The following is a 14,134-nucleotide window of genomic DNA, read 5'->3' as shown; positions in this document are numbered from 1 at the left end:
AGCCATACAGTTTCTATTTCACTGGAAGTAATAAGTCCATTTCAATTGTTTATTTCAACTCGATTTAATTTTGCTATGTCATACATATCAAGAAATTCACTCACTCTTTCAGGTTTCCAGTTTGGTGGAGCACATATTTTTAAAGTACATCCTTATGAGTCTTTGGATTTCTTCAACATGACTGTGATCTGCTCTGTTTCATTTCTTATTTTAGTAATTCAGATGTTTCTTTGGTTAATTTTGCTAAATGTTTGTCAATCTTCTTTTCACTGATTCTATTTTGGTTTTGGTTGGCCGGGTCTATTTCATGGCTTTCAGCTGTTTGTTTTTTCCCATTTACTCTTTTAAGGTATTATTTCTTCTTGTTTTTCTAACGATTTCGAGTGTATCATTAATACGTGATATCCCCAAGGTTCTTTGCTTGTGTGCATATGGTAAATGAAAAAAAAAAAAAAAAACACACAGATCACAGGTCCCTTTCTGCTCTTTTTTTTTTTTTTTTTTGGTTTTACGAGACAGGGTTTCTTTGTATTGTTTTGGAGGCTGTCGGTCCAGCCCGGCCTCGAACTCACAGAGATCCGCTTGCCTCTGCCTCCCAAGTGCTGGGATTAAAGGCGTGCGCCACCACCGCCCGGCCCTTTCTGCTCTCTTAAGAAAAGAACTTTCGCTTGGCCCCTTCCCTTCTTTGCTCATAAAGTGTCCTCCTTTCCTTGCACTCTGGTTTTTGAGTTCACTCTTTCTTATGTGGGGTTCACTTTAATATCTGTTTTATTCTGACCAATCCCAAACAAACCACACCGTGAAATGCATTTAACTTCAAACCTGCATTCATAATGATGGCGAGTTACTGCCTTCTCCACTCAGTTGGGTAAGAAGTGATCTTTGTGCTTTTATTTCAGCAGCAATTGTTGGCAGGTTTCGCCGCCAGGGCTCTGATGCACTGGAGATCTCTTGAACGCCTTTGAGCATATATGGCCTCCTATGCTCAGTTGGAAATTCCAGTTAACCTTTGCCTAGGTTTTGCTGTTGATGGCCTGACCTGACATGGCATCGGCTTATACTGAGAGAGAAAATAGTTCAGCAAATAATGGGTATAGAGTTTGTACAACACACGCCAGCCGTTATTAACCCATTATGTTCCACATCCTACTAGCAAGAGGGAGACTATGTCACTACATATTTCGAGCACGCCAAACATGCCTTAGATGTTAGCTACACTGGAGACACTGACATATAAAGTATGATGGTTGCAACCTGATTTATATAACTTATAATAGTTGTAATGTCATTTATTTTCGTCAAAACATGTGAACAGGTGAACAGATACATTTTGAATTTTTCTACTTATTTACTTTCTTTTGCTGTTGTTTTTACTATGATTTCCTAACGTCAATAATTTCTGCATAGCATAGGATATTTTACTGTCTAATGAATGTACATTTTCTCAAAGCATATTTACTCTGTAAATCAACTGGGAAACCCATATGAAACAATAGCTACACAGCATAAATAATAAACAACAAAAGTGTAACGGAAGAATAGGCCACAGGCATCTCAGTAATGAGCTGCAGATTCTTAGCAGCTGTCTCTTCCTCTGGCCTTCAAACTTCTCACACAAACCTTACTTCTTCTATTCTGGTCGTTGTCAAACAGAAATCAGACTTGTCTCTAATTAGCCATGTGGTGTCACCCTGTGGGGTGTGAGGAATGGCTGGCTTCATGGGAGTCACATGTCTTGACTCTCACCCCACTGATGGTGACTTTTAAAGGGTTGATTTCTAGAGCGTCTCCTGCTGAGACACATGGGAAACTTGGAGAACTTGCCCTGACCCTAGTCATGTTTCTCCCCACTTTTCTCCTTTTCTCCCTTATTCCACACCTCTCTTCCCCCCTCTCTTCCCCCCCTCCCCCTCCATCCCTCCCTCCCCTCTCCACAGGATCTCATTATGTAGCCCCAGCGGGCCTGGCCTGGAACTCACAGAGACCCGCCTGCCTCTGCCTCCCCTAAAGGCGAGCGCCGCCACATCCGCCTCTACCGTTTCCAATGTGCTTAGTCTCGGCCGCAAACGGTGGCAGCTCATCTGCAGCCACTGCCTCCGATACTTACAAACACCCTGCAAAGATGTGTTCTTACTCAGACGTCACAGGGTGTGCTAATGTTCAGTTACGATTCGTAAACTGTCCAGAGCCTCGGCCTGAGAGAATGAATTAAAATCTGGCACAGTACATGTCATGCAGGAAGGACTCAGAATATTTTTCTATATGAAGGTTTTTCAACTATTTTCTTCAGTGCCAATCTCTGACATTTTTATTTATAAAAGCAAGTAACCATACCACATGCTATCATTTCATATACTTCACCATAGAAAAGGCTGTTTCATGGGATGAGTGAAAACTTACCTTTCTATAGAATTCAGGGCTTCACTCTAAGGAATTCAGATAACAGAAAGAAGCTTGTTAAAAGTATCTAGGAGGAAGTAGCTATCCCTCCGGCAGCATCAGGTAAACAGACCGGTTTCCCGGCCTGAGTTCCAGTGCCTGCAGATCGCCTGGGAACTGCACAGAGCTCCCAATCCCGGCGGGAGCCAAGCACCCCAGACTCCAGATCTTCTCTCCCACCAACGAGACCAGGTAACCAGAGGAGCCAGGGAGACCAGGGGAGTAGCTGTTCCGGATCAGGTACAACAGGACCCAGCATAGGAACCAGGGGACCAGGTAGGATGCTAAGCACCCCAGATTCCTGTTCTTCTTCTCCACACATGGACCAGCATTTGGACAAGGAATAGAAGAACCAGCAGATTATTGGACTTGCTAGCACCCACCAAAAGGGAACTCTAGTCCCCAGACCAGTAAGGGGCTCTTTCTGCACCCACTAGAAGAAGAGATGGGAAAGAGACAATACAAAAACACAGTCAGCAACAGAAAAACAAATATGACACCGCCAGATTCTAGAGACTCCACACCAGCAAGACCCCAACATTCCAATGCGAACGAAGCAGAAGAGAACGACCTTAAAAGCACTTTCATGAAAATGATAGAGGCCCTAAAAGAGGATATTGGAAAATCCCTCAAAGAAATGGAAGAAAAAACAAACCAAAAAATGCAAGAAATGGAAGAAAAAACAAACCAAAAAATGCAAGAACTGGATGAAAAAACAAACCAAAAAAGGCAGGAAATGGAAGAAGAAATGAAGCAAAAAATGCAAGAAATAGAAGAAAAAACAAAGCAAAAAATGCAAGAATTGGAAGAAGAAACATACCAAAAAAGGCAGGAAATGGAAGAAGAAACAAAGCACAAAATGTGAGACATGGAACAAAAAGCAAACCAAAAAATGCAAGAAATGGAAGAAAGAACAAACCAAAAAATTCATAAAAGGCAACAAACGGACGAACAGATAAACAGAAAATTGCAAGAAGCAATGTAAACACTGCAAGGGTTGAAAACTGAAATAGAGACATTTAAAAAAACACAATCTGAAGAAAGGCAGAAAATAGAAAAGCTGGACAAACAGTCAGGCACTACCAATACAAGCATTACCAACAGAATAGAACAGATGGAAGAGAGAATCTCAAGTGTTGAAGATACACTAGGAGAAATGGATTTATCAACCAAAGAAAACCTTAAATCCAACAATTCCTTAACACAAAACATCCAGGAAATATGGGACACCATGAAAAGACCAAACCTAAGAATAATAGGTATAGAAGAAGGAGAAGAAATCCACCTCAAAGGGTCAGAAGGCATATTCAACAAAATCATAGAAGAAAACTTTCCCAACCTTAAGAAAGACATGCCAATGAAGGTACAAGAAGCCTACAGAACACCAAATAGAGTGGACCACAAAAAAAATCCCCTCGCCACATAATAATCAAGACCCCAAACATACAGAATAAAGAAAGAATATTCAGAGCAGCTAAGGAAAAAGGTCAAGTAACATATAAAGGCAGACCTATCAGAATCACACCTGATTTCTCCATGGAAACTCTGAAAGCCAGAAGGTCCTGGATAGATATTCTACCTACACTAAGAGACCATGGATGCCAGCCCAGACTACTATACCCGGCAAAGCTCTCAATCACTATAGACGGAGAAAACAAGATATTCCATGACAAAACTAGATTCAAGTAATATGTGTCCACTAACCCAGCCCTACAGAAAATTTTGGAAGGAAAACTCCAACCCAAGGAAGCTAAATACAACCAGAAAAACATAAGCATTAGAGAATCCCTCTCTACCAACAGCCAAAAGAACAAAGGGGTGAAATTCCACACATAATTCCACCACCAACAACCATCGCAAATCGAAGAAAGATGAGCAATCAATGGTCATTAATATCCCTCAATATTGACGGCCTTAACTCACCCATAAAAAGACACAGACTAGCAGAATGGATTCGAAGACAAAACCCTTCCTTCTGCTGCATACAAGAAACACACCTCACCCTCAAAGACAGACATTACCTGAGAGTTAAAGGTTGGGAAAAAATTTTTCAATCAAATGGACCCAAGAAACAAGCAGAGGTAGCAATCCTAATATCTAACAAACTAGACTTTAAAATAAAATCAATCAAAAGAGATGAAGGAGGTCATTATATACTCATCACAGGTGAAACCCACAAAGATGAAGTGTCTATCCTGAACATCTATGTCCCCAATACAAAAGCATCCACATTCATTAAAGAAACATTATTAGAACTTAAATCTCATCTAAAGCCCCACACAGTTATAGTGGGAGATTTCAACACACCACTCTCACCACTAGACAGAAATACCAGACAGAAACTCAACAAAGAAGCAAAGGGTCTAATAGAAGTAATGACCCCACTGGGATTAACAGATATCTACAGAACATTTCATCCACATAAAAAAGAATATACCTTCTTCTCACCACCACATGGAACCTTCTCAAAAATCGACCACATACTTGGCAACATATCAAACCTCAGCAGCTACAAAAAAACTGGAATAACTCCATGCATCTTATCAGACCACCATGCCTTAAAATTAGAATTCAACAACAACACAAATTGCAGAAAACCTACAAACTCATGGAAATTGAATAATGCTCAACTGCACCATCCCTGGGTCAAAGAGGAAATAAAAAAAGAAATTAAAGACTTCCTCGAATTCAATGAAAATGAAGACACAACATACCCAAACCTATGGGACACTTTGAAAGCAGTGCTACGGGGGAAGTTCATAGCACTAAGTGCTCACATGAAGAAACTGGAGAACAGTTATACCAGAGAATTAACATCACAGCTAAAAGCTCTAGAACACAAAGAAGCAAACTCTCCCAGGAGGAGTAGACGCCAGGAAGTAATCAAATTGAGGGCTGAAATCAATAAAGTAGAAACCAGGAAAACAATACAAAGAATCAATGCAACGAAGAGTTGGTTCTTTGAGAAAATCAACAAGATAGACAAACCTTTGTCCAAACTTACCAAACAGCAGAGAGTGAACACGCAAATTAACAAAATCAGAAATGAAAAGGGGGACATAACAACAGACTCTGAGGAAATCCAGAGAATCATTAGGTCATACTTTGAAAACCTGTACTCCACAAAATTCGAAAATTTAAAGGAAATGGATGACTTCCTGGACAGCTATCATTTGCCAAAACTAAATCAAGAACAGATAAGCAATTTAAATAGACCTATAACCCCTATGGAAATAGAAGCAGTCATCAAAAGTCTCCCAACCAAAAAAAGTCCAGGTCCAGATGGCCTCAGTGCAGAATTCTACCAGAAATTCAAAGAACAGCTTATACCAATTCTTCTCAAAGTATTCCACACAATAGAAGCAGAAGGGTCTTTGCCAAACTCTTTCTATGAGGCTTCAATAACCTTGATCCCCAAGCCACACAAAGATACAACTAAGAAAGAGAACTTCAGACCAATATCCCTCATGAACATTGATGCAAAAATACTCAATAAAATACTGGCAAATCGGATCCAAGAACACATCAAAACAATCATTCACCACGATCAAGTAGGTTTCATCCCAGGGATGCAGGGATGGTTCAACATACGAAAATCCATCAACGTAATCCACCATATAAACAAGCTGAAAAACAAAAATCACATGATCATCTCACTAGATGCTGAAAAAGCCTTTGACAAAATCCAACACCCCTTCATGATAAAGGTCTTGGAAAGATCTGGGATAACAGGGACATACTTAAACATAATAAAAGCTATATACAGTAAACCAACAGCCAACATCAAACTAAATGGACAGAAACTCAACGCAATTCCTCTAAAATCAGGAACAAAACAAGGCTGTCCACTCCCTCCATACCTTTTCAACATGGTACTTGAAGTTCTAGCCATTGCCATACGACAACAAAGGGGGATCAAGGGGATACAAATTGGGAAGGAAGAGGTCAAACTTGCACTGTTTGCAGACGATATGATAGTTTACATCAATGACCCAAAGAACTCTACCAGGGAACTATTACAGCTGTTTAACACCTTCAGCAAAGTGGCAGGCTACAAGATCAACTCTAGAAAATCAGTAGCCCTATTATATACAGATGATAAAAGGGCTGAAAGAGAAATCAGAGAAACATCATCCTTTACAATTGCCACAAACAACATAAAATACCTTGGGGTAACGCTAACCAAACAAGTGAAAGACCTGTATCGTAAGAACTTTGAATCTTTAAAGAAATTAAAGAAGCCCTCAGAAAATGGAAAGATCTCCCATGCTCTTGGATAGGTAGGATCAATGTAGTAAAAATGGCAATCCTGCCAAAAGCAATCTACAGATTCAATGCAATCCCCATTAAAATCCCAGCACAATTCTTCACAGACCTTGAACGAACAATAATCAATTTTGTATGGAAAAACAAAAGACCCAGGATAGCCAAAACAACCCTGTTCAACAAGGCAACGTCCGGAGGCATCACCATCCCTGACCTCAAGCTCTATTATAGAGCTATAGTCCTGAAAACAGCTTGGTATTGGCACAAAAATAGACAGGTAGACCAATGGAATCGAATTGAAAATCCGGGTATTAACCCACACACGTACGAACATCTGATCTTTGACAAAGAAGCTAAAAATATACAATGGAATAAAGAAAGCATCTTCAAGAAATGGTGCTGGCATAATTGGAGACTGGCATGTAGAAGAATGCGGATCGATCCATGTTTATCGCCATGCACAAAACTTAAGTCCAAATGGATCAAAGACCTCAACATAAATCCAGCCACACTGAACCTCTTAGAAGAGAAAGTGGGTGGTACCCTTGAACGAATTGGTACAGGAGACAGCTTCCTGAACATAACACCAGTAACACAGACAGTGAGATCAACAATTAATAAATGGGACCTACTGAAACTGAGAAGCTTCTGTAAGGCAAAGGACACAGTCAGCAAGACAAAAAGGCAGCCCACAGAATGGGAAAAATATTCACTAATCCCACATCTGACAGAGGGTTGATCTCCAAAATTTACAAAGAACTCAAGAAGCAAGTCTCCAAAACAGCAAAGGACCCAATTAAAAAGTGGGCTGCAGAACTAAATAGAGAGTTTTCAATAGAGGAGTCTAAAATGGCTGAGAGGCACTTGAGAAAGTGCTCAACATCCTTAGCCATCCGGGAAATGCAAATCAAAACAACTCTGAGATACCATCTCACTCCTGTCAGAATGGCTAAAATCAAAAACACCAATGACAATTTATGCCGGAGAGGATGTGGTGAAAGGGGGACACTCCTCCATTGCTGGTGGGAGTGCCAACTGGTTCAGCCACTTTGGAAATCAGTGTGGAGATTCCTCAGAAAAATGGGAATAAACCTACCACAAGACCCAGCAACTCCACTGTTAGGCATATATCCAAAAGATGCCCATTCATACAACAAAGATGTCTGTTCCACTATGTTCATAGCAGCTTTATTTGTAATAGCCAGAACTTGGAAGCAACCTAGATGTCCCTCACCCGAAGAGTGGATAGAGAAAATGTGGTACATCTACACAATGGAGTACTATTCCGCAGAAAAAAATAATGGAATCATGAGATTCACAGGCAAATGGATGACACTAGAAGAAACCATCCTGAGTGAGGTAACCCAGTCACAAAAAGAGAAACATGGCATGTACTCTCTCATATATGGATTTTAGACATAGATCTGGGGAGTGCCAGCCTACAATCCTATGGCCAGAGAGTCTGAGAAACAGAAACTTCATTTAGTGGCTGGTTAAGTACTGAGCTGAACTCAAGAAAGCCAGTAACTCAAGAAAGCCAGTAACAGAGAGGGAGGACTGATGATCAAAGGGATTAAGACTGGGCTGGTTTAACCCCAGAAACAGCTGACCAGACAAAGGTTAACTCTTGAATCCCAGGCATCAGCCTGGGAATCCAGCATGGGACTGATCAATACCCCCTGAATTTGGGTGTCAGTGAGGAGGCCTAGGGAACCTATTGAGCCTTGGGCAGCAGATCAGTACCCATCCCAAGTATACACACGGACTTTGGACTCCCATAGAACAATGTGAGGCGCACTCTCACCCTGAACTCTTAGGGAAGGGTCTAGGCCCTGCCCTATATGAAATGACAGACTATGGACACCCCCATGGAGGGCCTCACCCTCCCTGGGGGAATGAGCGGATAACGGGGGGGGGTTTGGGGGGCGGGTACGGGAGGAGGGGAGGGAATGGGAGAGGGACCTGGAACTGACTTGTGAAGCAACCTCGTTTCTTATCTAAATTTAAACTGGAAAAAAAGAAAGTTATTTGAATGCATGTTAAACATTAATGTAATTTTTGAAAGGTTATATCTGATTTTTTTTACCAAAATAAATCTGGAGAATAAAAAAAAACACAAAAAAAAGTATCTAGGATGGGGCTGGGGGAAAGACTCAGTGGTTATGAGCACTTATTGACTTTACGGAAGCCTGGGATTGGCTGGCAGCACCCACATTAGTTAGGTCGTAACTCCTAGAACAGCAGTTCCAGCGGATCCAGCACCCTTTGGCCTTCATGAACCCTGCACATACATAGTATACAAAGACGATTGCAGCACACACATATAGACCTTGGTGAAAAATAAATGGACTATGCAAAAGAGGGATCTGGGGAGATTTCATAGAAACTAAATGCATAAAATAGGACAGCTTGGCTTTGTGAAAACTGAACCCAACATGACTTTGGATATTTGAAGTACTTGTAATAAACAGCAAAAGCAGTGATCATTTTATGTTTGACTATACTGAAATATCCGCTCCAAACAGCTGTGTAAGGATGATGGAACTACTCGTGCCTGTTTAAACACAGGTGTCACATTTCAGGCCCTTCTTCCAGAATTAGCTGCTGTTAGGATGTCTATTCCCAAGACTCGGCCGTCGCCTGTCTCAGACCACTGCTGGGAACACCAAGGAAGACCGTGTTACAGGAGCGGGAGTCTCTGATCACGGGAAGTCTTTTATCCTATGTGAGAGAAAATGAGCTCCAAACATTTCTGAAGCAAAACAGAGATGCAGTCAGTTCCATACATAAAGGTTCAGGGTGACACATGGCTTTGGAATTGAATAACTCTAAAAACTCAGGTATTGGCAGAAGGCCATGGTCTCGTTCTGTGGACCTTGCTTTTCGTCCTTGTTGAAACTCAGACAAGTGACCGTGCCCAGGGTTACTGTACACCACAGGCCAGCAACTCTATCATGACAATCTCTTTACTTTCTTAACACTTCCCCTAGGGAGTGAAGCACACTGAATAGAATTGGGTCATCCGGCCACTGGTAATTTATCCCTTTGCCAGAGTAACTGGTAGACTGGTTAGCTGGACCATGCCCTGCTTAGAGTTACAGGAACAGTTAGGCCACCCTAGCCAAAAACTACAGGTGGATAAGAATGCATCCCTGTGCTTCTCTCCCGTGCATCATCGCCCTCTAGTGGCTGGCTGCTCAAAATGCAACAGCCCCGCTAAGAACAAGGCCAAGAGGAATTGTGTGGGTTAACAAGAGTAGGAAAAAGTGAGCTCTCATAACACCTATAGGAGAATAGAAGATATATGGCTTGTCACCTTTCTTTGTGCCTCTCCAAAGCATAGAGCTGACTCTGAAACAGTACCTAAAGTCAAACCCAGTCACCGCTTTGTTGTCTGTATCAAGTTTTTTCCCGATTCTTGCTTCAATATTTCAACTCACTCTCCCAGGAAGCTATTAATATCCACCTACTGCTGTTTTTCCACAAAAGGAAATAAATTATTTCCCTATTGGCTTATGTAAGGTGATAGGCAGCTAAGTAGAAATCTAGGATCACTCTGTTGGTTTTGTTACTACTGACTGAGTTACAGCAGAGCCAGAAGTAGGCTATCTATTCATGTACTATTCATCCTCATGACAGACGTCCTACTTTGCAAGGTCAAAGCAAAAGAAGCACCCCTAACCCACCTTTCTTTTACTCAGTACTGAAATTCTTTTTCGATTCCCAATAACTTAAAATGGAGATAAAGTTGTCCCAAGCTCATCTTGACCTCCAGCCGACATATCTTTTTAATTAGGCCATCAACAAACACTCTTCCTTTTTCCAATTTCTTTTTTTAGTTCTTCTTTTGTCTTCTAACTAACACCTAAGTTTACAGATGACCCTTCAGGCTGAAATTAATGTAATAATGTAGGTTCCTTCTCTGAACTTCAGATAGGATTATACACTTGGAATTCTCAGAACTCCAGAAAGCCCAGACTCACTCAATACTGCACACACCTTCACCCATGTTTACTTTGTATATGCTTATTAGATCTTGGTTTAAAAATAAAAAACAAAAACTTTTTTTAATTAAAGCGAAGCAAAAAGAAAAGGGAAATTTTAGAAATCTTTCATAAGCATCAGGTAAATAGTTGTTGAGAGACAATCCTCCAAGACATTTTGTCTGGACTGTTTTTGAAACAGAAAACAGCCTTGGAGCCAGAGAGGAAAGAAAATCTAAATACACTAGAGAAGCAAGAGGAGCCGCTCTTGCCTCAGGAGCTTGGGAGCCAAGAGATTTCCTAAGGAGAAAAGGAGGATTACAGAAATTGAAGAGTCACGGTGAGACACTAAGGGGGAGTCTCCCGAAGGCCCTGGGGTTCTGTCGTTCTTGACACTCTCCAGGTTTGGACGGATCTCTGAGGCTTGGTCTCTGTGTCTTCCAGCCTTGCAAAGTTACTTTTTTTTATGCTTCCTCGGTTACTTTGAATTTCTGTTTCAAAACTGTCAAAGTCATTGACTATCAGTAATTTACTTCTGTTTGCCTGCATGTATACAACATTTTTAACGAAACACACATGATGGGAAAGTGTTCACGTCAGTCCTGGGGGTGACTTGATGAACTTTCTACTCCAGTGAATTTCTTACAGCAAGTAAGGTAATGAGTCATCCTCATGGGACACCAGCAGACCTAGGCCCAGGCTAACATTTTCCTGTTAGCTCAGTAAAGATTAAAGAAGAAACACAGAAGGAGACAGAGAGTGAAAGGTAGAGGTGGGGGCGGATGGACAGACAGACAGACAGACACAGAGAGAGGTGACAGGTGTCAATCCACAGATGGGCAGAATTCAGACTCCTAGCTCTTTCAGAGAAACTCGTGGTTTAGCTGAGATGATGGTTTTTCAAGAAAATACTACCTAAGTAAATTTCACTCTGGAACTTAGCAGCAGTTCTTAGGCTCTCACAGAAACTCCTTCAAGGTTCTCTGAACTTGACTATTGTGCCTCTCCTTGCTGCTTTGTGGGCAGAGCCTCACATCTGCAGTCTCGCTGGCATTCCTGAGAGTCTGTGGGTATTCTCCTGTGGTCCCCAAGGAGGAACTGTCAAAGAATCCAGCTTGTATTCAGTAGCTATGCCAGATATTTTACCTATGGCGTCTCTTACTCCTGGGTCCTCGGTCTGTGACCTACTTCTCTTACTAAAAATGGATTCATAAGTTTAGTCTCAAAGGAATCTCTGCTGAAAAATAATTTTAAATCAATTATTTTGTATCACTTGGATTCCCAATTGTATATTTAAAAACCTTAGCAAACCTTTGCCTATGGCATAGTTACTTGTATCAGATATGATCTCTTGAACTGGGTATATTAAAAAAACCGGTTCAGACATTGAGAAACGTTTAGCAGGAGGCTTTTATCTCCAAAGAGGTCAAAATATCAGTATAAACAAGTGCATATCTTAACCAGAAAGGTTTGAAAGTGTGTTAATCATTGAAGCTCTATAAAATAGTTGAAAGGAAGAAATAAGTTTACATTACTGTATTTGATAGTAGGAGAATCTGCTTAGATTCAGCGAAAATACAGCTCCAGCCCTCAGTGACCTAGGGACAAAATGCAGTTTACACTGGTCACAGACCCAGAAGAAAGGCAGAGTTTCATTTGGTATTATGCTTGCTTATGTATTCTATGTATTATGTAATTATATAAATAATAATTGTGTATTATATATTCTCCTGTACAGATGTTTAAGTTTTTTTCTCCATAATATTGATTTCTCATTGCCTTTTTAGCTTAACATAATATCCCATTGACCTAATTTTTCTTTCGTTTCCTTGCTTTTAAATTTTATTATTATCATTATTCCTCAGTATAAAATGCTTACTTCCCTCCCAAATTCATGACCACCTCTTCTTTAAACATTGTTCTTACACATACATATAAATTAATCAACATATGAAATAAAATGGCTCAGTGTTGCCTGTATGAATGCTTCTAAGCACTTGGTACTGGATAACCAATGAGAGGGCTTGCTCCTGTGGAAGACTCCTCCCTCTCTCAGCAGTACTAACTGTCAAGGAGTAAGCCCCAGTGAGACGTCCCCCATCTGCATTGGGATGTCAACTGCTGTTGGGATTGCTCAGGTCTTGTTTAGGCCGCCATGTTGTTGAGACTTTGTGGGTGTAGCTTCCCGTCGTAGATAGAAGGCACAATCTCACAGTGGACTTCTGGTTCTGTGGCTCTTACAGTCTTTCTACACTCTCTTCCAAGAAGTTCCCTGAGCCTTGCTGCTAGAGTTGTGTTGGCGGTGTCATCAGCTGAGTTTGGACAGTCAATTGCTCACTGCATTTTGACTTGTATAGCTTTCTGTATTGATTTACTGGGAAGGAAGGAAAGGAGGGAGGGAGGGAGGGAGGGAGGGAGGGAGGGAGGGAGGGAGGGAGAGAGGGAGGGAGGGAGGGAGAAAGCTTCTTTGGTGAGGGATGGACTCTACACTTATCTGTGGGTATAAAGGTTAGGTATCTACAATGCAGTTAGGAATTATACTGGTTCCAGAAACCAAAGGAAGCAGGTCTTCTAAGATCCATGGTCTCAATAGGTATACATGGTTGATTAGGCTTGCAGTACCAGGCATGATTTCCCTTCTGTTAAGCAGGCCTGAGTATAATTACATTCATGTTGGTTATTGTTATAATGTGGGCACCACTATTGTACCTTTAGGTATATCTTGGCATGTTGATCTTGGTTGTAGTTCATACGTATCATAGCTGGGTAGGACCATAGATTTTAGGGAACTGCTTTTTTTTTTAATTTCAGGGAGCTGGGGATATTTATGTGCCATTTTATTCTATTTCTAGATTTATTGCTTACAGTTGTGAAACTGTTGGTATATTGTTTGAGAATTATGTTCTGCCTTTCTTTAGGTATGTTCAGACATTAAATCAGATGAGTGGGCTTGTCAGGAAGATGGTTTTGTACCTTTAGGATAACTTTCCACAGAGCTGATCAAATCTCTTCTACATGTCGTCTCTTTTATATTTTAACACTAGATGGAAACCTTATTTTCTCATTTTTCCAAGCTATTTGTAAGGCATTTCCGTTTCCCTGTGTGCTGTACTTCCTCCATATGGGTAAGGACACAAGTCTGTTATCACATTTATATTTGGATTAAGTGGTTTAACATATGAAAAACACTTAACGTTGCCCATGGAGCATGGAAAACCCTTAAATAACAGGGTCAAGTAATATATTTTCTTTTTTCTGAACCTGAGGTCTTGCTTTAGTGAGATTCCACAACGATAGACACAATGGTTTCCGATTACTTAACTTCATTCTAACTGAGAAACCACAGGACAAAAGACGAAGAACAAAGAAAAAAAGAGACCAAAGTCTCCTGGACAGAGACGAGAAATCAGACGTGTGCACGTGTGATGTTATGACTTTATGCTGTT

This window comes from Mesocricetus auratus, unplaced genomic scaffold (genome assembly GCF_017639785.1).
Source record: "Mesocricetus auratus isolate SY011 unplaced genomic scaffold, BCM_Maur_2.0 Super-Scaffold_100015, whole genome shotgun sequence".
NCBI classification, from domain to species: domain Eukaryota; kingdom Metazoa; phylum Chordata; class Mammalia; order Rodentia; family Cricetidae; genus Mesocricetus; species Mesocricetus auratus.
This window is presented reverse-complemented; position numbering follows the sequence as displayed.